General features: G+C 41.0%; 1 protein-coding gene and 1 long non-coding RNA gene across 2 annotated transcripts in view; one reads left to right on the top strand and one right to left on the bottom strand.

The window, feature by feature from the left end:
- The window catches only part of LOC131894860 (girdin-like), a 57,500-nt gene that overhangs the window by 12,228 nt on the left and 22,246 nt on the right, over positions 1 to 23,026 (bottom strand). The gene's annotated exons all lie outside the window — the stretch shown is intronic.
- Positions 11,497 to 23,026, top strand: part of LOC131894861 (uncharacterized) — a 34,661-nt gene continuing 23,131 nt past the window's right edge. Inside the window, exon 1 of the long non-coding RNA XR_009375044.1 lies at positions 11,497 to 11,696. This is a non-coding gene — a long non-coding RNA (uncharacterized LOC131894861). The remainder of the gene's footprint in view (positions 11,697 to 23,026) is intronic.

Here is a 23,026-nt window from a genome sequence, read left to right as displayed (position 1 = left end):
AGCTCCCAGGTAGAATTTTTGGGGTCACTTATGTATACTATCATATCATCTGAAAATAGTGAATGTTTGACTTATTCCTTTCCAATTTCTACCACCTTGATCTCCTTTTGTTATCTTATTGCTCTAGCTAGAACTTCAAGTAAAATGTTGATAGATTTGGAGAGAGTGAGAAGCCTTGTGTTATTCCTGATTTTAGTAGAATCCCTTTGAGTTTCTCTTCATTTAGTTTAATGTTGGCTGTAGGCTTGCAGTATATTGCCTTTATTTATTTTTTGTATACAATATGCATATCTATTTTTAATTTTATTTTATAATTTAATTTAATTTTACATATCAGCCACCGCTTCCCTTGTTCTCCTCTTTCCCGCCGCCCAGCCTTTGCCCCAGCCTACCCCCATTCCCATCTCCTCCATGGCAAAGACTCCTCTGAGGATTGTGTTCAACTTGTTAGATTCAGTCCAGGCAGGTCCAGTCCCCTCCTCCCAGGCTGAGCCAAGTGTCCCTGTATAAGCCCCAGGTTCCAAACAGCCAGTACATGCACTGAGGACAGGTCCAGGTCCCATTGCCTGGATACCTCCCAAACAGATCAAGCTAATCAACTGTCTCACTTCTCCAGAGGGCTTGATCCAGTTGGGGGCTTCTCAGCCATTGCTTCCCAGTCTATGTGTTTCCATTCGTTTGGCTATTTGTCCCTGTGCTTTTTCCAATCTTGGCCTCAACAATTCTTGCTCATACAAACCCTCCTCTATCTCGCCAATAGGACTCCTGGAGCTCCACCTGGGGCCTGGACATGGATCTCTGCATCCGATTTCCTCAGTCATTGGATGAGGTTTCTAGCACGACAATTAGGGTGTCTGACCATCCTATCACCAGAGTTCAATGTTCATGAGGGAGATCGGTCTGTAGTTCTCTTTCTTTGTTGTATCCTTGTTTGGTTTAGGAATCAGGGTAATTGTATCCTCATAGAAGGAGTTTGGTAATATTCCTTTTGTTTCTATTGTGTGGAACAATTTAGAGAGTATTCGTATTAACTCTTCTTTGAAGATCTGGTAGAATTCTGCCCTGAAACCATCTGGTCTTGGGCTTTTTTTGGTTGGGAGACTTTTAATGACTGTATCTATTTCATTAGGGGTTATTGGACTATTTAAATAGTTTATCTGGTCTTGATTTAACTTAGGTATGTGGTACCTATCCAGAAAGTTATCCATTTCTTTTAGGTTTTCCAGTTTTGTGGAGTAGAGGTTTTTGAAGTATGACCTGATGATTCTCTGGATTTCCTCAATGTCTGTTGTTATGTCCCCCTTTTCATTTCTGATTTTGTTGATTTGGTTGCTCTCTCTCTGTCTTTTGGTTAGTTTGGATAAGGGCTTGTCTATCTTGTTGATTTTCTCAAAGAACCAACTCTTTGTTTCATTAATTTTTTGTATTGTTCTCTTTGTTTCTATTTTATTGATTTCAGCTTTCACTTTGATAATTTCCTGGCATCTATTTTTCCTGGGAGCTTCTTCTTGCTCTAGAGATTTCAGGTGTGCTATTAAGTCACTAGTGTGAGATTTCTCCAACTTATTTATGTGGACATTTAGTGCAAAGATTTTCCGTCTTAGTACTGCTTTCATAGTGTCCCATAGGTTTGGATATGTGGTGTCTTCATTTTCATTGATCTCTAGGAAGTCTGTAATTTCTTTCTTTATTTCTTCCTTAACCCATTGGTGATTCAGTTGAGTATTATTCAGTTTACATGAGATTGTAGGTTTTCTGTAGTTTTTGTTGTTGTTGAAATCCAACTTGAGACCATGGTGGTCTGATAGAACAGAGGAGGTTATTCCAATTGTTTTGTATCTGTTGAGATTTGTTTTGTGGCCAAGTATGTGGTCAATTTTAGAGAAGGTTCCATGGGGTGCTGAGAAGAAGGTATATTCTTTTTTGTTAGGATGGATTGTTCTGTAGATATCGATTAAGTCCATTTGAGTCATGACATCAGTTAAGTCCTTTATTTCTCTGTTAAGTTTCGATTTGGGAGATCTGTCCAGTGGTGAAAGTGGGGTGTTGAGGTCTCCCACTATTAATGTGTGGGGTTTTATATGTGATTTAAGCTTTAATAATGTTTCTTTTACATATATGGGTGCCCTTATGTTTGGGGCATAAATGTTCAGAATTGAGACTTCATCTTGGTGGATCTTTCCTGTGATGATTATGTAATGCCCCTCTTGATCTCTTTGGATTGATTTTAGTTTGTAGTCTATTTTGCTTGATATCAGGATGGCTACGCCCGCTTGTTTCTTAAGACCGTTTCATTGGAAAGTCTTTTCCCAGCCTTTTATTTTTAGGTAGTGTCTAACTTTGAATTTGAGATGTGTTTTTTGTATGCAGCAGAAAGATGGGTCCTGCTTTTGTATCCATTCTATAAGCCGATGTCTTTTTATAGGTGAGTTAAGTCCATTGATATTGAGGGATATTAATGACCAGTGATTGTTCATTCCTGTTATTGTTTGGTGGTGATGTGTGTGTACTTCTCTTTGTTGGGGTTTAGTACTGTGGTTTTATCTATTGCCTGTGTTTTTGAGGGTGTATCTAACTTCCTTAGGTTGGAATTTTCCTTCTAGTGCTTTCTGTAGGGCTGGGTTTGTGGATAAGTATTGTTTAAATCTGGCTTTGTCATGGAATGTCTTGTTCACTCCATCTATGATGATTGAAAGTTTTGCTGGGTATATTAGTCTAGGCTGGCATCTATGGTCTCTTAGTGTCTGCGCTACAACTGTCCAGATCCTTCTTGCTTTCAAAGTCTCCATTCAGAAATCGGGTGTTATTCTGATGGGTTTGCCTTTATACATCAATTGGTCTTTTTTCTTCTCTGCTCTTAATATTCTTTCTTTATTCTGTACGTTTAGTTGTTTAATTATTATGTGGCAAGGGGACTTTTTTTGGGGGTACAGTCTGTTTGGTGTTCTATAGGCTTCTTGTATCTTCATAGGCATTTCCTATTTTAAGTTGGGAAAGTTTTCTTCTATGATCTTGTTGAATATATTTTCTGTGCCTTTGAGTTGGTATTCTTCTCCTTCTTCTACCCCTATTATTTGTAGGTTTGGTCTTTTCATGGTGTCCCAAATTTCTTGGACATTTTGGTTCATGACTTTGTTGGCTTTAGTGTTTTCTTTGACTGATGAATCTATTTGTTCTACTGTATCTTCAATGCCAGAGATCCTCTCTTCCATCTCTTGCATAATGTTGATTATACATGCATCTGAAGTTCCCAAACGTTTACTCAGATTTTCTATTTCCAGCATTCCCTCTGATTGTGTCTTCTTCATTTTTTCTTTTTCCCTTTTCAGGTCTTGGACTGTTTCCTTTATTTGTTTCATTGCTTTTTCTTATTTTCTTTCAGTACTTCATTGTTTTCTTCCAGGACTTTATTGATTTCTTCTAATTTGTTTGCCCTTTCCTCTAGTTGTTTACAGCATTCTTCCCATTTTTTTGTCTTTTCCTCTACAGAAGCCACTACCTTCTTCATGATGTCATTCATGAGGCTGTTTTCTTCTGCTTCTTCCAATTTCTGATGTTCAGTTCTAGGTGTTGGAGGAGGGCTAGGGCCTGGTGATGCTGTATTGCTATTCATTTTGTTGTATGTGTTTCTGCCTTGACGTCTGCCCATCTCCTTGTGGTTCGTTCTTGGCCTTATCCGCACACTTGGTTCAGACAGAGCTGACAGATTCAGGAAGTCTCTGTCTCTTGTCCAGATGGAAGCTCTCTTGTCCAAATTGGAAGTCCAGGGCAGGATGGGAGCTCTTGTCCAGAAGGGAAGTCTGGGGCAGGATGGAGGATGGGAGCTCTTCTCTCTCTCTCTCTCTCTCTCTCTCTCTCTCTCTCTCTCTCTCTCTCTCTCTCTCCCCTCCAGAAGGGAAGTCCGGGCAAGATGGGAGTTGGGGGCCGGCCTCTAAGTCTCAGGAAGTGGCTGGGGGCTTGGGCAGATGGGCGTGGGGGCAGGGTGTGGAGATTGCAAGGTCTGCCGGGGGTCTTGGACACAAACTGTTTTCCTCCTTTCCCTTCTGCAGGACAGCTCTTATCTTAAAGATCATGAAATCACTCAAACTTATGCTTTTGACATTTCTCAGCCATGAGCCACTAAGTCATTTTACATGCTGAATATTTACCAAATCACTTGGAGAGGTGAATGATAAGAGTGCAGTCCGACTGATGCAATCTCCCTATCCATGCTGAGTCACAGGAACACCAAGCTGGTGACCTGACACAATGTCAACATTATTACATACCACTTCCTCACTGGACTAAACACAGCCAGTTCTGCGGAATAGAAGTCAACTCTAATCTAGCTGTCTGTGGAATTGACTTGACTAGGGTCCCTGTCACATGCAAGCAGCTGTGTGATTTTGAGAAAGTGACTCTCTGGTTGTCATTTTAATTTTCTCCTCTTTGCAATAAAGCAGCGCTATCTGGTGGCCTCCCAGATGGCCAAATGGGTTTTCTGCTCCAGGAAAGAGGATGTGAGGCGAGGTCAGATAGGATGAGGCAAGGTGAGACAGAAAAGAACTATGGGATGGCAGGTGTGCAGCTCTGGCCACAAGGCCTCCCTCTGTAACTCATGAGCAGACCATGGAGAACTGAGCACCCACTTGTCCTGTGCTGAGCGGGAAGCCTGCCATGTGCAGCCCCCAGTGTTGAGAGGCTCCACAACCTTTGTCCCCATTGAGACACTGCAGACCATTCCCACCAAAGCCACATCCCACCAGAAAAGGCCAGCCTCCAAATAGAGCCACATGCAACACATCCAGTCATAAATGGCATGTGAGGCTTAAGCCCGCCCCTGAAGCACTCTGGCCCAATGAGCATCCGGGCAGAGACTCTAAACCTCCCCCATTCCACCATGTTCTTCCAGCCTGGTACATTGAGCATGCTTAGACTTGAGGACATGAAGGAACTGTTGAGGAGCTGCTGAACCGTTGTGGAGCAGGTCTGTGCAGTTCATTCCGGTGAAGGCCGCCCCAGGCCAGGGTGGCCAGGCTCAGGGTCTCTGAGGGGTGGACCACATGGGTGGGAGACCACCATCTCCTCAGAGTCTGGACTTCCTCACAGCCCCGGTTCTGGGGAGGCTGAGGTGAAGGCAAAGGCCTTCTTGGCAGCAGCCTCCTCTTAGGCCAGGTCTAGTGAGGGCTACGGCAGTCTTCTCAGAGCCTGGAGACTCCTCACAGCCCAGTTCTCATGAGGCTGTGATGCCTGCTGTGAAGATCCAGGATGGCAGGATGCAGTTCTGAAAGAATGATTATAGGCTTTCCTCCAAATTGTTATAGGCTTAACGTTTTCTGTATTTCTTTACTTCATCTTAGTGCCTGTGGGATCTGCAATATCCCTTTTCTCATTCCTTATGTGAGTAACTTTAGTATTCTTTCATTTTTCTTCGCTAGTGTGCCTAGAGATTTATCAGTGTTATATAGATATGTATCTTTCTCTTACTTCTTCTCATATTTATTTTCAATTTATTGAATTTTAAAAATTGATTAGAGGCTTCTTAGTCACTTTTTTTTAGTATTTATATAAAATTTATGTCACATATTACAAATTACTTAAGTCAGGTGTTAAGTATTTCATACCTATAATCCAAGCCCTTGGGAAACAGGATTCCATGAGTTTGAGAACAGACTGGGCTCCACACGTAGCCCTGGCTACACTGGGCTATGCTACAGAGTGAGATCTTATTGTAGAACATACACACAAAATCCAAATGTATTCACGTTCATATAAAATCATTTAATGTTTTAGTTTTTTTCTAATTATGGTTTAGCTTTATTCCATAAATTTTGTTATCTTTTATTTCCACTTCGATACTTTTACTCTCACTATGACTTTCTCTTTTAATCTGTTTATTATTATTATTATTATTTTTTTTTTTTTTTGGTTTTTCGAGACAGGGTTTCTCTGTGTAGCTTTGCGCCTTTCCTGGGACTCACTTGGTAGACCAGGCTGGCCTCGAACTCACAGAGATCCGCCTGGCTCTGCCTCCCGAGTGCTGGGATTAAAGGCGTGCGCCACGACCGCCCGGCTATCTGTTTATTATTTTAAGAATGAAATGTTTAATTTTCATTTATTGGGGATTATTAAGATACTATTCTGCTATTGACTTATATTTTAATTTCCCTGTAGTCACATTGCACACATCACTTTATATCGGGTCTTTTATGTTTATTTAAACCTGTTTAGTATCTTGTAACATGGAGTGTGTTGAAAAGTGACTTGCGTGTTCTGGGAATGTTGTCTTAAGCTGTCATTTGAGGAGGTGTTCTGTAAATGTCTCTTAGGTGAAATTGATTGACAGCAGTGTTCATGTTCTCCTTATCCTTAATGACTTTCTCTGCTTCTTTCTTATTTTCTCTTTTTATAGTACAAGAACTTAATTTAATTACAATTTAAATTTTTTCTTATTACCCAATCTTATCCTGTGGATATATTAAGAGTAAAAAATGGAGCCGGGCGGTGGTGGTGCACGCCTTTAATCCCAGCACTCGGGAGGCAGAGCCAGGCGGATCTCTGTGAGTTCGAGGCCAGCCTGGGCTACCAAGTGAGTTCCAGGAAAGGCACAAAGCTACACAGAGAAACCCTGTCTCAAAAAACAACAACAAAAAAGAGTAAAATGGAATTTTCTGTTCCAAATGCATCATCTTTAACCCTTGTTATATAGGAACTTTTGTTCCTATGTCAAAATTGCACTGAATTATTCCATATGTTCATGTTTTTTAAAAGTCAAAAACCTCATTCATTTGACTTCTTATTGTTTAGTTCATGTTAACAAATGGTAGAAAGTGAAATTTGATTTTTTTAACCTATGCATTTTTTCTTTTTTTATTGATTCTTTGGTAATTTCATACCATGTACCCCAATCCCACCCATCTCCCAGTCCCTCCATATCTGCCCCTCACTCTTTTAGAGTACCCCCACAAAGGAAAGAAAAGGAGAATATAAATGAGACAAAATTAACAATAATTAAAAAGAATAAAAAAGTAAAGCACTTCACTCCCCCGACCCCCATCTTTCCCACCTCTCCATCATCTCTTCATCATCTTAGTGGCATTGGGAGCTGCTGTGTATCATGCAGGTCTAGTGTTGATGGTGTTCCGAAGCCAGGGACCTTGAACCTTACCAAAATCTCATTACACAACAAACATTTGCAAGTGAAGCTGTTGGACTTTCCCTCCTTTTGTTCTGTTGACTCCCATCTCCAACTTTAAGTGTAGATTTTTCAGTTCCCATCCACTTTCTCATCCAGGTTGGAGGATTCATAAATACTTTTTAAGTAGAGTGTTCTGTCTGCCTGGAAAATTGATCCCTTTTCACCACACACATGTATATTATAATATTTGTGTTATTCATAATAGATACTTTCCTAGTAAAACTTATTGTTCAGCAGTTTACTTTAGTAGTAACATAGGTACTAGGACATTTTAAAGAACCCTGCCTTTTCCTGCCTCCTTACTCTGACACTCTGCCCATACATTTGTTTTCTATTCATCATAGAGTGAAATCCTTTGTGGTTGTTTATCTAGTCTGGCAATTTCTCCCATCTAGACCTTTATGTTTAATGCAATTACATGGTTAATTTGAGTCTTCTATCTTGATAGTTTTAACTTCACGGGTTCTGTCCAAAATGTCTTTCTGTGTCTGCTTTTGGGTTTTTATTCTATGTATCCCCTCACCTAGCTTGTTATTCAGACATCTTTTAAGAAAATTAATAGCTGTTTTTCATGCACTGAAGGCCCATGGGATACTAAACTCAGAGCTCCTTTCTTAGTAACTTATGTCAGAAGCTGCCAGACCTCTGGAGTTTGTCCATTGTGTGTTGAGTCAGCCAGACCAAATAATAGTTTATAGTTTACAGATTATTCATGCCAAAATTTCTGTCTTTTGTTATGGTGGACTTCAAAGCTTTTGTAATCCTTCTTAATTAAATATACATGATGAATGACAATATGGTGATGGAATTTAGGCACACTGTAACTTTCAGTGACTAAAACTAATGAAATGTTAAGAAAGCCCTTATAATGTTTAAATTTTATGCAGATTTATTTGCATCAACTTTATACAACTCAGATTCTTACATGGTCCATTTAAATTGTCTCTTCAAATTGGACTTCTTACGGTCAACATTGTCTGACCACATATCTCTCATTGGGTTGGCAGGAGCTCCCTTGATTTTTGGGTTTGTGGTTTCTCTTCATCAAGGTCTGTGGTTGGCCTGTAACATTTCCACTTTTGATTTTGCCTGGTTTATTCTTTGAGCTTTGTATGAGCTCTGAATTCTTCCCAGTCAATATTTGCCCCAGACCTGCTTCTGCATTTGGTCCTTGGTGTCTTCAGAATAAGGATTAGAGCTGGGCATGGCTGTTTTCTTGGTTTTCTCTAGGTGTTCCTTCTTTAAGGAGATGGCCCAGTCCCACTTCTCTTCTTTATTAGGACCCAGACATTCATAGTGAGGACTGGACTCAGGCCCACTAATTTTCTTGGTTTTTGCCTGGTATATTTCAGCCTTAAGGTTATGATGTGGCCCACATCTCTTCCTCCTTAGGCCCATACTTCATCAGGGTAAGGATTATAGGCAGACAGTTTTTTTCTTGCTTTGTTCTTGGCCTCTGTCATTTAAGAGAATGTCCCAGGTCTTCTTCTCTCCTTGTTTCGTCTAAGGCTTTTGTCAGGGTAAGTGTTAGGCCCCTGTGTTTCCTTTTCCTGCTTTGTCCCGGCCTCTCATTTGAGTGATTGTTCTGGGCCCACGTCCTTCTTAGTTTGGCCCAGTCTTCTTCAGGGTCAGAGTTATACTAAGGCCAACTTCTCATCTTGGTGGGGGCACTGGCTTCAGTCCAGGTAAAGTTGAGGCATGGATATTCTCCTTTTCTTTCTTTGAGCCAGGTCTTTTTCTTCTGAGGGATAGGGTAGTACTAATTTCCCTTTCAGTTGGGGCCAACCTTCTTCAGGGTCAAGGTTAGGTATGGCTATTCTTTTCTTTTCTTTTTGTTGCATTTCATTTTGTTACTTTTCTTTCTCCTTTGGCCTTGGCTCTTCCATGTAATGGACTGGCCCAGGGATACCTCTGTTTTTCCTCTGGGTCAGAGCTTATTCAGCTTCAGGTTTTGGTGCAGGCCTCTTTTAGGTCAGGGTTTGGCAATTTTATTCTTAGGGTTGGTCCCTGGCCTTTCTGGATGAGGGAAAGCCATTGCTAAGTTAGGCTTTATTCCTGGTCTTCATCAGGTTCATCCTCAGGCCTTGGAATACTTTTGTCTTGACATCTTGGTTTGATGGTTAATCCTGGTCTACTTTCACTTTAGGTACTTAGCATGGGCTTTTTCAGGGACCATGTTGGCCTGGGCTAATTTCAGGGTATGGTGGTATCCAGGCAGTTTTTGTGTTAGAATTAAGCCTGCTTACATTGATATTCTGGGACTGTCTGGTACCTGTTTCTCTTTAGCATTGAAGCAGTGGATACATTTGAGTCCAGGTTTGTCTGAATCTATTTGTAATTTGTAATTAGCCTTGGATTATGCTCAGCATTTCTGAAAAAAATAACATGTGGATATTGATAGAGGACAGTGTTTACAGCCCTTCTCTTACACCTCAAGTATATTCTGAGGAACATTGGCTCTTTCCAAATGAAGTTGGCACAGACACCAGCACACACAGCAGAGACTCCAGATGAAATGATCTTCATATTACACAAACAGAAAGGTGAAGTAGGGAGGAGACAGTGGTGCTTGGGAGAGTCCTTGGTGTTGCATTGGAGACTGTGGCCATGGTAAAGAGGCACCATGGGCTCATGTGAAAAATTATTGCTTCTCAGTAAAGATACCAAAATAGAGTCCCGACAAGGTCTCTGCTACCTTTCCTTCCTTCTGGGGTCTGCTCCCATGTAGGCATATCACAGGCAGTTAATATAACAGCAGAGGCTGGTCCTCCATTGATCTAAGGCTGCCTTGTTAGGCACATGACGGTTGTGCAGACCTTCTTGTTGCCCTTTGTGCAGTGTGGGCATGATGTCCCCTCCTGTATGTCATTCATGGCATGCACTATGAGGGTGCTTCTTTGGTCCTTGCTATGGAAACACTTCTCAATATGTCATTTGACTTCTGCCTTGAAAACCCTTGGAGCAATGAACCATGCCTTAGTGATCTCTTTCAAGAAAGCTCCTTGTCATGTCCATTCACTGACATGCAATCAGGTCTTCCCACAAAGAATGTCTGCACTGACTTAACAGAAATTGATTCCTGCTCACGTTATTACTGTTGTGAATCACAGGCCACTTTAATAGAGTGAGCTGCCAACCTGTCAAAGGCACACATGTAACCATGAAAGTGATTCCTTATGGAAAGTCACAGAAGCCAGGCCTCACTGTGCTCAGGGGAGCACAAATGTGGTCAAACTATTCAGATGGTTTTGGACTGGTAATTAGGGAAGGTGCCCGAAGGCCACAGTTATCATCATTGCTTGGGGACAACTTCCCATCCAATCATCGTCTTCTACTACAGAAGTTCACTGCTGAGAAGAGGAAGGTCATTGGGGATGGGGCAGACTCAGGCCATATGTTCACAGTTCAAATACTGGTCTATCATTTCTGAGACTCAGTTTATCATCAAGATTCTCTTATCATGAGGCTTGTATTGTGCCATCTGCAGTAACTGGGGCTTAGGGAACAGAGCTGTTTGAAATTTGCCCTCCAGCCTGTCCCTTCACCAATATTAAACACAACTTGAGGTGGGATTGACCAGAAAGCAGAAAGCCATGAGGCTTTCCCTACCTCCTCTCATCATGGTAGTTGATGACTTCTGAGGCTGTCACTCACTGGATAGCAGTGTAACAGTAGTTCATCCTGTCCCATTTTGGAAAGTGGAGTCCTGGGACAGGTGCTGACTCTGCCTCAGCTGTTGTCACCTTTTCTAACAAATGCTAGTGGAGATTAGTAGTACAAAATAATAGACATATCTCACTTTGAGCAAACCCCTTCCCAATCTCCCATTGTCCTTTGCCTTCATGCCTCTCTCCTTCCCTGAAATTTTATCTCTCACAGCTGGTCTCAGATATCCTACAATACTTCTAGCTCAAACTCCTTAGTGTTGGGTTTCCTTTTTATTTATTTATTTATTTATTTATTTTACCATGGATGCTTTTTTCTTGCCCTAATATGACATTTAAGGATAGTGGGAAGGAGGCATCTTAGAGATCTGAGGAGTTAGTCAAGGTATCACAGTGTTCCATTCCTCTATCTTATGAGGATGGAAATATACACTTAAGAATTGTAGCATACAAAAAGAAAGAAAACCAAACTGAATTAACATGTTTTTCTACTGGTCCTCAACCAATAACATCTCAGTTATAAAAGAAAAACTCTTGCGAATTTCTTCCTGTTATCTCTAGATGCAACTTAAGCATTGTGCTATCCTCAAAGCCAAACAGGGTTTAGGGAGGGTGGCCTCAATAAAACCAGGTATCTAATCACAGACTTGAAATGATTTTCCTGTCTGCAGCAGCAGAATCCGGAAGAAGAGAAGTTATACAGTTGCCCAGCAGAGACGCCTCTTTGCTGTCTCAGCCTGGAGGCCTGTGGTAACAGTTGCAGTAGGAACACCCCACCTGGAAGTCTTCCAGTGGACATCATTGTATCCTGGGAACCCACAATTTCATGGTCTTCACCAAGTTCTGGATAGCCAGTAAGTGTTTTTAGTTTTACTTGATGGTGATGATTTACTATAATCTGAAAGTGCAGTAGAAGAGGAAGGAGAAACTGAAAACTTACATGTGCTTGGTGTCAAATGTTATCTGAAGGGCTTAATATGTGACATAGATTGTAGATATCCATCTAAGAAAGATCCTGAAACATCTACACATTGTTAGCAACATCTTAGACAACATCAGTATTCTAGAGGCATGGAAATTCCATGCACAAAATGCAGCATGATAAAGCATGCCCCACCCAAAAGTAATAGTGCCACTAGCCCATCATAAAGGATGAGGGCACCATCATTGTTGTGCCACAATACACACATGCTTTTCACACACTATACTCACATATATGTGCCCACATTCATACATTTAGAAACATGTATTTGTCTACACATTTGCATGCACACACACACACACACACAAACACACACACACACACACACACACACACACATGCAGACACATAGAAATATACATTAAATTAATTAGATGTACAATAATTTGGCATAACAAAATATAAAAAGAAACAAACAACCTCTGTGGTATTGGTAAGCATGTGTATGGTATGCATGTTGTATGCAGAGCTATGGGTATAGTTATGTGCATGTTTTTATAAGTACCTATATAGTATACATAATATGTACAACCATATCTAACTGCATATACATGTGTATATAAATATAAAGATAAACTGAAATCCCAACTCCCAGACACCCGCCAAAGAGGCAGCAGAACTTTCCAAGTGGCCACCTTGCTGTGTTAGCTCTTTTCTACCTTCAACTCTGAGTACCTGTTATGTTTGTTTAAAAGGTATAACTTTTTAATTCACAACAGAGACACTTTTTTGCCTTGTTAGAAAATATGTAAAATGTAACTTTCAAAAACAGAAACATGAGAAATAATCTTTGCTTTCAGTATCTAGAAATGAATATCAAAACTTCCTTCAACACTTTTTTCTATAACTGTATATCATTTCAATACTTTAATATTAATCTTATTTTTTAATTTTTTCTCACCTGAATAATGCAGTCTTCCAATATATATAAGTCATGAGGTATCATTCTCCGTGATGGTAGTGGCCACTACTGTCTCTATCTAAAACATCTTCTAGTTGCCTAGAAGTCGAGTTGTTAATTCCTTCATAGACTAGTTTGTTTCTTTGTAGACTTAGGAAACATTAGACATGGAGGTAACTAGGGTGAGTAGCATGGGAAGGAGATGGCTTGGGTGGGCTGACTGTATGTGTTGGGAAAGTTCTAGTTAAATGGGTGAAAGGTTATGGCTGAAGTAATAGGAGGCAAAAAGGCAGAACACAAGAGAAAGGTATTTCTGACTCTGCATGCTGCTACTCAGTATAGAACAACAGATCAGCTCTTACCCACTGCATGACACATGGCTGTTCCAGATTTCCACTTAGCATGGTGAAATGATTGTCCTTGGCTTGCTCTACAGTGATGTCTATAAAGATGATACAGGTCTAAAAGCATTTGTAACAAATACACCTAAATGTACAACCCCTTACAAGGTATTTTGCATCAGAGCTGGTTTATACCAAAGTCCATGCTCAAAGGGTCGTCCAGAAGTAGAATTCTTTCTTGAGTCCATTGTTCTCTGTGATTATGTTGGATACCTACTGTCTTAGTTAGGGTTTCATTGCTGTGAAGGGACACAATGACCACAGCAACAATTATAAAGGAAAACATTTAATCAGGTGGCTTACGGTTTGAGAGGTTTAGTTCATTATGATCATGGCAGGACATGGAGGCATGCAGACAGACATGGTGCTGGAGAAGGAGAAAAATGTGGAGATGAAGCTACATCTTGATCCACAGACAGCAAAAAGTGCTCTGAGACACTAGGCATGGCATGAGCATAAGAGATCTCAACCCTCCCCCACTGTAACATAATCCTCCAATAAGGCCACACTCTCTCCAACAAAGCCACACCCCCTAATAGTGCCAATCCCTATGAGATTATTGGGTCTTATTGCATTCAAATTAACAAACCTCCAAGATATCCTTAGAAGGCATAATAAAACAGATTATGGTGGGGCTAATAGAAGATGTTTTTGAGAGGAGAGTACTTTTTTTTAAAAAAAGGAGAGTCTTATCATTTGTTTCTCCCCATCTTAGGTTCCTTTTTAAGGACTCCACAACAAAACAGAGATTACCAAAAGAAAAGCATATTCACTTACCTAGTGCAAACTTTCACAGCACAAGTCTTCCTAAGGTAGAAAAAAACCCACCAAAATTGCTTAGACTTGAGATGATTTTTTCAAGATTGTTTTCATCCAGAATTGTCATTCCACAGAATATCCTGTGCTTAAGAAGTAACCCTTAAATGTACATATTTTCACATAATATTAAGTAAATATTCTAATTTACAATTGAAAGAGTCAGGTACTTTAAATGTACATTAATAGCAACATTTTGACTTCACTTAATCAGTATCAAATTAATTAAATGTAAAAGCATATAGTATTGTTGCTCAGCCATTGAGTGAACAAGGGAGTTGGGAGAAGACAAACACAGCATCATCAGCTGCCATCCATCCCCACCTCACTGTCATTTGCCCTGGGGTGCCTCTAACCCTGAATCCCGGATCCCCGTGCACCCAGCCAGGCACCATACTCATTTGGAGAGGTCCCTCTTAGACCCAACTTAATGAGCTTCCAGCTATCAGGAAAAGGATGGAAAGAGTTATCTCTCACTGAAACTGTTTGATACGTATGAAAGTCTAAGAGCAACTGCTACCACTGTACATGCCTGCACTGTCTTTGAACAGGTCTCATTCCCTGGTCTATGCTACCCCTAGTCAGGCTACCAAGCATGAAAGACAAGAACAAAGCCTTTGACACCAACATCTCACTTGTGCCTAAAGTCTCAACAGGAAGAGCAAGCAAACAGAATTAATCCATCCCCAGAGGTCCCCATGTCTCATCCAAATGGCAGCCACAACAAGCTTCACTCCTGCCAAAAACTGTCCCAAGTGACACCCAGCAGCCCCAGAACACTCCTTAGTTTAGAAGTGGGGTAACATCCCAGCACAGGTCAGAGTGACCCATGGAGCACATGGAGATGGTGAAAGGGCATCAATCCTGCTGTGGAGATTATCTCTAGAGGAATTACTGACCCTGCAGGCAGTTAGAAACCAGAACAAGGCTACCAAAGAAAGTGAGTCTTCGAAACACTCATCTGGTCTCATATCAGGCCAGGGTCCCCACATTCTACAACATGTAGGGACAGAGGTGCACATGGCCCCAAAATTATGGGCCCTTACTCTAGATTTCATTATGGTCCTGATCCTTGGAGTGGGCTACAGCCTTCATGTTCACCAGAGTTCCTTCCCTACCACAAAATGATGCCTTTATGTATCTTCCATGTTTCCTAATACCCTTACCCTTCTCACCTCGGAGAAGTTTCCTGATACTCAACTCCTGGTGGGCCCAGTCATTTCACCCATGCGGCATGACATTGAGCCGTGGACATGCACCATGGCTCAGGGCCAGCACTCTGTCTCTGAGAGCATGTAGTAGACCTGAGCTTTTGTTCTAGAGTTGATGGAAAGAGGAATGTTATGAAACGTGTCTCAAAATGAAAGCAATAGGAGTCAAGCAGATGAATGGCAAATAGTGAGGGCTTTTGGATCATGTCCTCTCTGTGTGCCTTCATCAGTCTTCAGATATGAGGCTGCACGTTTCCTCCATGGAGAGACATGTGGTGCTTCTGATCTGCTTAAGGAAATTGTCAGGAAATCCTTTCTAGATTTTATGAGCAGTTTCAGGGGAAGATCTGAGTCCTTCCTCACATTCATTCATCCACTCAAATACCTGCCTATGTCAAGCCCCATGTTTTGATATAGCATATTCTGAATGCCAACAAGTATGAAATAAAGCAAAAGTCTGGGTATAATTAATGACTGTGCTCATATTTGATCCTGAAGTGTAACTTTTATATAAATTTAAAGATGAATCTCAGTATATCATGTTCTGTGCATGTCATTTTGCATCAACTTTTCAGTAATTCTTGTTTTAAAAGTATCTAGAGATTGAAATGTACAAGGTACTTCATCTAAGTGGAATGTTTTTCACTGAGTCTTTGAGACCTTAGTATTCTAAAATGTTTAGTAAACGTGAAGCCTATTTAACTTCTGAAGAGCCTTGGAAATTTTGACTTTTGTAAGAATGTTATATTTGGATAACTATGTGATGATTGCTTTAACTGGTTAAATGCTAAAACCTGAACTGTCAAGAGGGCCCTACAGAGCAATAGTGACCAATAGTCTTATTCCAGAGAAGTGCACGGGGCACATAGGATAGACTCTCAAAGGCACAATGCCAAGAAGGAACATGACATTTCAATGACTCACTCTGGAACCTTCCTTGGTGCTTTTTCGCTGGTTATTTCCAGTGAACTCACTGACCTGCATGGCAGAGTAACTTCACTTTTGCTTTTTCCCATGAGTTACTCTGGACAAGCAGTTTCTTCAAGCTAGACACACCGCAACCCTCATCCCATCAAGAATTCTTACCTCTAGGGTGAAAAGTTATTAAGTGTATCAATCATTTGAAACAAAATTCTGCACAAATTTTCCAATGCACTTTAATATTAAAATATGCTCTAAGTTTCAGAACCACAAGAAAATCCTCTAAGTTAGAAAGCCACGAGTTGATCATGAAAAGTACCAGGGAAGGGCCAATGAGATGCCTAGTTGGGTGGGAGGAAAGAGCTTACTCCTCCAAATTTGCTCATTGACCTCCATATGAACAGAATGTCAAATTCGCATGGTGTGTATTGTATGTTCATTCTCTCTCTATCATATGTATGTATGTATGTATGTATGTATATATATATGTAGGTATTTCCCCCTCTCAAAGTAAGTAAATGGATATATGTTATTATTTTAAATTCCGATCAGTAGATTTCCATACCCTATGCATATGAAATAATTAATTTTTAAAATAATGAAAGAAATCGATGCAGCTCACAACTGTTTGTAACTCCAGTTCCAGAGGATTTGACACCCTCACACAGGCATACATGACGGCAAAACGCCAATGCATGTAAATTAGTGAATAAACAATTAAATTTTTGTAAGTGATAGTGGGGTCAGGAGCCCCGCAAGCATGCCACAGAACTAAATAACCTAGGCTCATAGTGACTCAGAGCCTGACCCACCAACCAGGGAACTTGTATGGGACTGACCTAGGCCCTCTGCATATATTTTCAGTTGTATAACTTGGTGGTCTTGTGAGACTCCTAACAGTGGGAGCAGGGCTTGTCTCTAATTCCTGCTTTGGGGACCCATTCATCCTACTGAGTTGCTATATCCAGCCTTAATAGAAGAAGTCATGCCTAGTCCCACCACAACTTGATATGACATGGCAGGCAGATATCCATAGGAGGCCTGCACATTTCTGAAGAGAAGAAAGAGAAAGAGGAATGGATGTGGATCAGGAAGAGTGGAGGTGGGCGGAGGGTTGAGAGGAGAGGATGGAGGTGAAATTTTGGTTAGGACGTAAAAACAAAAATAAACAAATAAATAAAATCATTCATTCTAAAAGAAGGGAGAATATTGATGTTTATCATATTTAAATTTGAGATTTAATAAATGTTTAATAAATGTCCCTCAAGGAACATTGCCACTTATTCTAACTTTTTATTGTGTTTGTAGTTGTACAGGGATAGTTAAATCATGCTAGGCATAATTTTGAGCTGGTCTAATACATAATGTGTTTGCTTTGTACTTGGAATAATTATATCATGTTTAGGCATTATTATGACCTGGTTATTGTTTTACATTTAGAAATTAATCATGATATAAAAAGATATAATTGTGTGTCAAGTTGACATGGGGTGAAGTTGTGATAGATATTATTAGTTGTCAATTTTATTACATCTGGAATTAACTAAGACCCAAAAATGGAGGGGCACACCTGTGAGGTATTTTGCTTAATTTGAAGAGAGAAAATCCATCTAGAATCTAGTTCTTTGTGGTTCGAAGACATTATCTGGATGTTAATGAGGAAAGAAACACCTTTAACTCAGACGTTTTGAGCCCCAAAACCTCATCTGTAATCTGAGCCAGGCCTTGTGCTGGAAGCCCATATACAGAAATGGAGGAAGGGAGCTTTTGCTCTTTAGCTGCTTGCTCTCACCTTGCTAGCAAGTCCATTCCTTCATGGCATTGGAGCCATCTTCTTTGGGATACCAGACTATACTACTGATGGGCTGAGACATCAAGCATTGTGGACTGAGCAACTACTGGATTCTTGGACTTTGCCATTATAGCCAGCCAATGTTCAATTAGCTGGACCACAGCCTCTAATTCATTCTAAAAAATAGGCTTTTGTATGTATAGAAATGCATTCTATAAGTTGTTACCCCATAGAACCATGACCAAGAGTAGTTTGGTCCTCACAACAGCATTATCTCAGTTATGAGTTGCACAGAATCACTGGGCAAGAAAGTAAAATAACACAAGTCTGAAATTTCTCAAAAGGAACACACAGTAATCAAATTAAATGAGTAATTATATGAGATGGACAGATTCTAGCTTAAGTGAGGAATGAAAAACCAGATGTCTTAGCTTTTGTGGGCCTAGACCTGGCAACACACACACACACACACACACACACACACACTAAGATCAGAAGACATTAGGTACCTTTTGCTCTTGATAGTGATAGTTCTAGCCTGGAGGCACACGGAATTATTTCCTTTACACATTAAATATCTGCCTCACTCTCAGTCTCAGAACTTAGATCTATCCCAGAGAAGCTTCACCAGAGTAAATCAGTCATCTCGAAGAACTTTCTCGATATAATCAAGATCTGCTGTGGTAGCAGAGCAGCTTCAACCACTTCTCACCTTTTATAGTTTTGCCCAGAATCACTCTGCACCAGAGACATGTGGCCCTGATGAAAACTCTATCCACTCCATCTAGTCATGAGGTTCCTCCTAACATTGCTTATCTGGACCATCAAGAGGAATTCCTCATCCTACCTCTACCCCCCGGAGGGTCTTCTCAATTCTGCATTTCAACAGGCTTAATAGGTGTTGTCAACCTAGAAGAGATCTAGCAAATCTGTTCCATTCTGACAGTCAGTGAGACTGGGGCAGGATCCTGAACCTATGAGGGCCCTGAATGGATGTGTGGCAGCCTAAGACAATTAGCATGCCTGTCCCTACAGTTTTCAATAAACTTCAGTCTTTGGTGGGGAGTGATCCAATCCACCTAATACAGCACACGTCACTGGGAGGACAAAGTTCAATTGCAGGGACTGGGGAGATGGCTCATCCTTTAAGAGCATTTATTGCTGTCTCAGAAGACCCACAGGACAGCTAACAAACCTCTTTAACTTAAAATGCAGGTGGACTATGCCCTCACCTGGCCTCTGTGGGAATTGCATGTATGTGGTGGTAAAACACCCCTAAGTATAAAGAAAACACCACAAAATATCCCAGCGTGTCTTGCAGGAAATTATCTCTACTGATCTATTATCACTCATGATATATTTTAAGAAAACCAGAGGCATATTGCTTTACATTTCCTGATTTCTTTTATATAGTTTTAATGAACATTCTTATTTCCTGAGAAGCCTGGAACAATATATTTTTGTTTCCCTTAATTTGGTCTACATGATGATTTTGTGAACAAGTGTGTACAGTGTACCACATTTTACTGGTAGCTAAATATATGACCTCAAAGATACAATATGTCTAGTTTTTCTCTTATGTAGTTGTTATCCATGGAGTAGGCTATGCCATCCATATCCAGGGTGCCATTCCCCTGTGTAGTCCTGAGACCCATGACTGGGAAATCCTTGTGCAGCCCAAGCTTCTTAGAACTTACTGAGATACATCCAAGCCTGTGATTTCTGGGTTTACAGGGGTATGAAACCTCACCTGACTAAAGAAGAGTCTCAGAGTGAAAAGTTTGAAATTGTATTTTATTCATAAAATACATTCATTTTACTCAATGGGGCCTTTAAAACAGTATCATTATATACAGTGTATAGCCTTAGCAAACTATTAAAACAATGACAAGAATAAAAGTAATAACAAAGGTTAACAAAACCTTAAATGAAAATGAAGAAACCCAAAAACCAAAGCATAAATATCCCAAGATATAAAACAAAAATATTAAGGAAATTACAGTTTCCTTTGTAATTTCATTATGGAAGAGCAAAAGAGGTGAGGAACTGGCTTATTCTCTGTAGTGAATTATCTTCAGCTACACTTGCCCATGACATGGCGTCAGCTTCTGCACTGCAGTAGAGAGACTCTTGTGCTTTTGGTGTGTTCTGTCTAGATGGCAGTGTGACATAAACACAGTCTTCCTCATCAGATTTCCCATCACATATGGAGCCAGGGTTCTTAATAATTTGTCTTGTGTTCTCTGTATTTTAGACTTATTTCTGACACAAAATTTTCTCCAGTGATAGTGAGCCCACTGACATGGATCAGATTGAGGCTGGATCGCCTGATGGTAGGTTGATATTTGCCTCACTATTGAGTTCAAAGCTGAAAAGAGGTGGCATTTTCTGAGGAGGCCTTGAACCTGGAGTGTAGAATGTCATGCCTTCAAGGTGTTCCTGGCTTCATCCAGCCTTCTCAGTCTTCTTAAGAGGTGCTGTCAGGTAAAATCAGTAAAGAAAGTATGATTTAGAAACAGTTTTGCTGTGCCACTGGCATGAAAAATCAGGGCCTATTCATCCCTAGTAAACAAAAGTTAAGGAAGGAAACACACTCTATGATCCCTGGCTCCTGGGGATGGGTCTCAATGGTAACTTTCTTGCCAGGGACATAGTGTTTCTGCTTCAGCAGCTCCATCTGCAGGAGGCTCTCATCCTGGGCTGTGGTCTGCTCCAGTTCCTGCGGGAGGTTTTCAAACCTAGGGGAGGAAGACAGATGGGATACAAGCCTGGTGGGGACCTGCCATGTCAGCTTTTGAGCCCCAACCAGATCTACTCAGCTAGACAATCGAGCATTACCTTTCAGCTGAGTTCATTCCCTGCTTCCCCAAGGGAAAAGGGTCAGAGAGCTACTGGGCAGGATTTTTTCTCAACTTTTAAAAACTGATAGAAGTTGATCAGGAAAATACACACTGCTGGATTAGAAAAAACAGCATATTTCTCCAACAGTCCAAAGACATCATTTTGGAGAAATATCAGTATGACAAGGTCTGAGGCACAGGTCAGGGAGGATGTACCTGGTCTTGATTAGATACCAGGTGAATGTGAACCTCCTGGAAAACTCTACGCTTGCCCTCTAGTGGAGCCTACACAGCAATGCAGAGAAGGCTCTGATGATTCCTACAGCTCAGACCCCTGCATGGGATTAACTTGTCAACTCCTACTCTGTTTGTGACCAGAGTAAATCTTCTCATGAGAAACTGATAAACAGTGAAGAGAGCCAGCAATCAGCTGTAGGCTGCTGTATGCAAATCTGCCAAAGTGTAGACACTTATCTCTAAACATAATGTTCATGATGGAAAATAAAGTTGCAGGAGGACACACTTTCCTTCACGATTGATGATCCCCCTCTAGGTTTCTGGCTACCATGTGAATATTTGTGAGGAGATCTAATCTAAGAGATGAGATACTCAGAGGATACTAGAGGTCTCAGAAGGGAAGAAGAGGACACAATCCCCATAAGACCAAGGAGAAAGCATATTGCTTCCAGGACAGAATTTCCTATTGACTGAGCCAGTAAAGACACTGTGAGGTGTTCTTTCCCTGGCTGTGGCTGGGAGCTTTGCCAGTTGAACAGAAACTCAAAGAGGACAGAGATCCAGGTACAGCGGACCCACTTGGATCCACCTGCTTCTGGAATCCTGGGTTCCTACCTCATCTGGGACACAGTGAAATGATCCTGCAGCTTTACTGCCAAGTCCCTTTGCTGGGTGAGCAGCTCCTTCTGCTTCCTCAGGGACTGAAGATTTTCCTTAAGTCTTTGATGTTCCTGTTCGTTAGAACGTTGTGTTTTTAGGAGAGGATTGTGTGCACCCCTTTAAATACACACTTGTGCAAGCACACACACACACATGCATGCACACATGCACACACTCTTGAACACACACATGTGCATGGATGCACGCATACAAACACACTACATTGCATCCATGTTTAGTTTCCCAGATAACACTATTGTAAGAAGAGATCATCTAGGATAGTATGTAGAAGAAAGTTACCTTTTATTAACCCATACCCACTTTACCCATATTCCAGCCCAGAGGCATTTCCATTCTAGAATCAATGGTCCACCTAGAGTCTGTATTTCAACTTTCTGTATAACTGTACATAGCTTCTCACAGGCCTGCACCATTTTACACTACTACCAATATCGGAGAGTTCTCATTTCTGCCAACCCTCCATCAGGACAAATTTTAACTCAGTATGAAGAAGTTTGGAATAAAAGCAGGTTCTGAATGCTGCAGACACAACATGGAGTGGGTGCTTTAGAGTATGGTGAGTCTAAGGGGTGCACTGAGACAGCTTCTCCTCACACCTCAGCATAGCTGTGGGACTTCTGCTGGGCTGAGATGCAGCCACAAGCACCTCTGCAGTGCAGATTTTCTCAGGGAATAAAATCCAGGCCAAGCTCCAAGGACAAGGTTAGCTGAACCAAGGTTAGGCAAAGGTGAAAGGAAAATGTCAGCAGGTGATGAGGAGGGAAGTCATCAGTGGTCAGCCACCATTCACCCAGAGCAGAGAAGGACACAAACCCTCAGGCAGCCTTTCCTGCCTCTCAGTAGCCTCTTTCTCACCTTCATGGACACCATTACTTTGTTTTTCTCCAAAGGATTTCTTTGCAGATAAATAATTCTGCCTCTACAAAGACCTGAAAAAATTTTACCTTGCATCAATTTTCTGTCTTTTGTTGTTGTTAGTTTATGGACATGCCGAATGATGAGCAGCTCCGTCAGTTCTTTGACTGATGCAAAGTGGTACTAACCAGGTTAGGCACAGTACTTTCACATTGAAGTCTGTCTCCATCATTCTTAAAGATGTTCCATTGTTCCATGAGTGAGTGAACATACACATACAGGCTCAAACACATATTCCCATACCCATATAGATACACATAAGACAGCACATAGACACACACACACACACACACACACACACACACACATACACACACACACCTTTCTTGAACCCAGAAGAGCAAGGGAGAAGACTAGAATGTTACAGCACCTTTTCTACTCTAGGGAGAGGTAGTGTGTCCTCCCTGTTGTCTACAAGACTCAGACTCATCCAGGCTCTTCTGCCCTGGCCTGAACTTATTTCCCCTTTTAGGGAACTTTTTATTGC

This window comes from Peromyscus eremicus, chromosome 18 (genome assembly GCF_949786415.1).
Source record: "Peromyscus eremicus chromosome 18, PerEre_H2_v1, whole genome shotgun sequence".
Taxonomy (NCBI): Eukaryota; Metazoa; Chordata; class Mammalia; order Rodentia; family Cricetidae; genus Peromyscus; species Peromyscus eremicus.
Note: the sequence above shows the minus strand (reverse complement) of the source record. Positions and strands in the feature narration are given on the sequence as shown.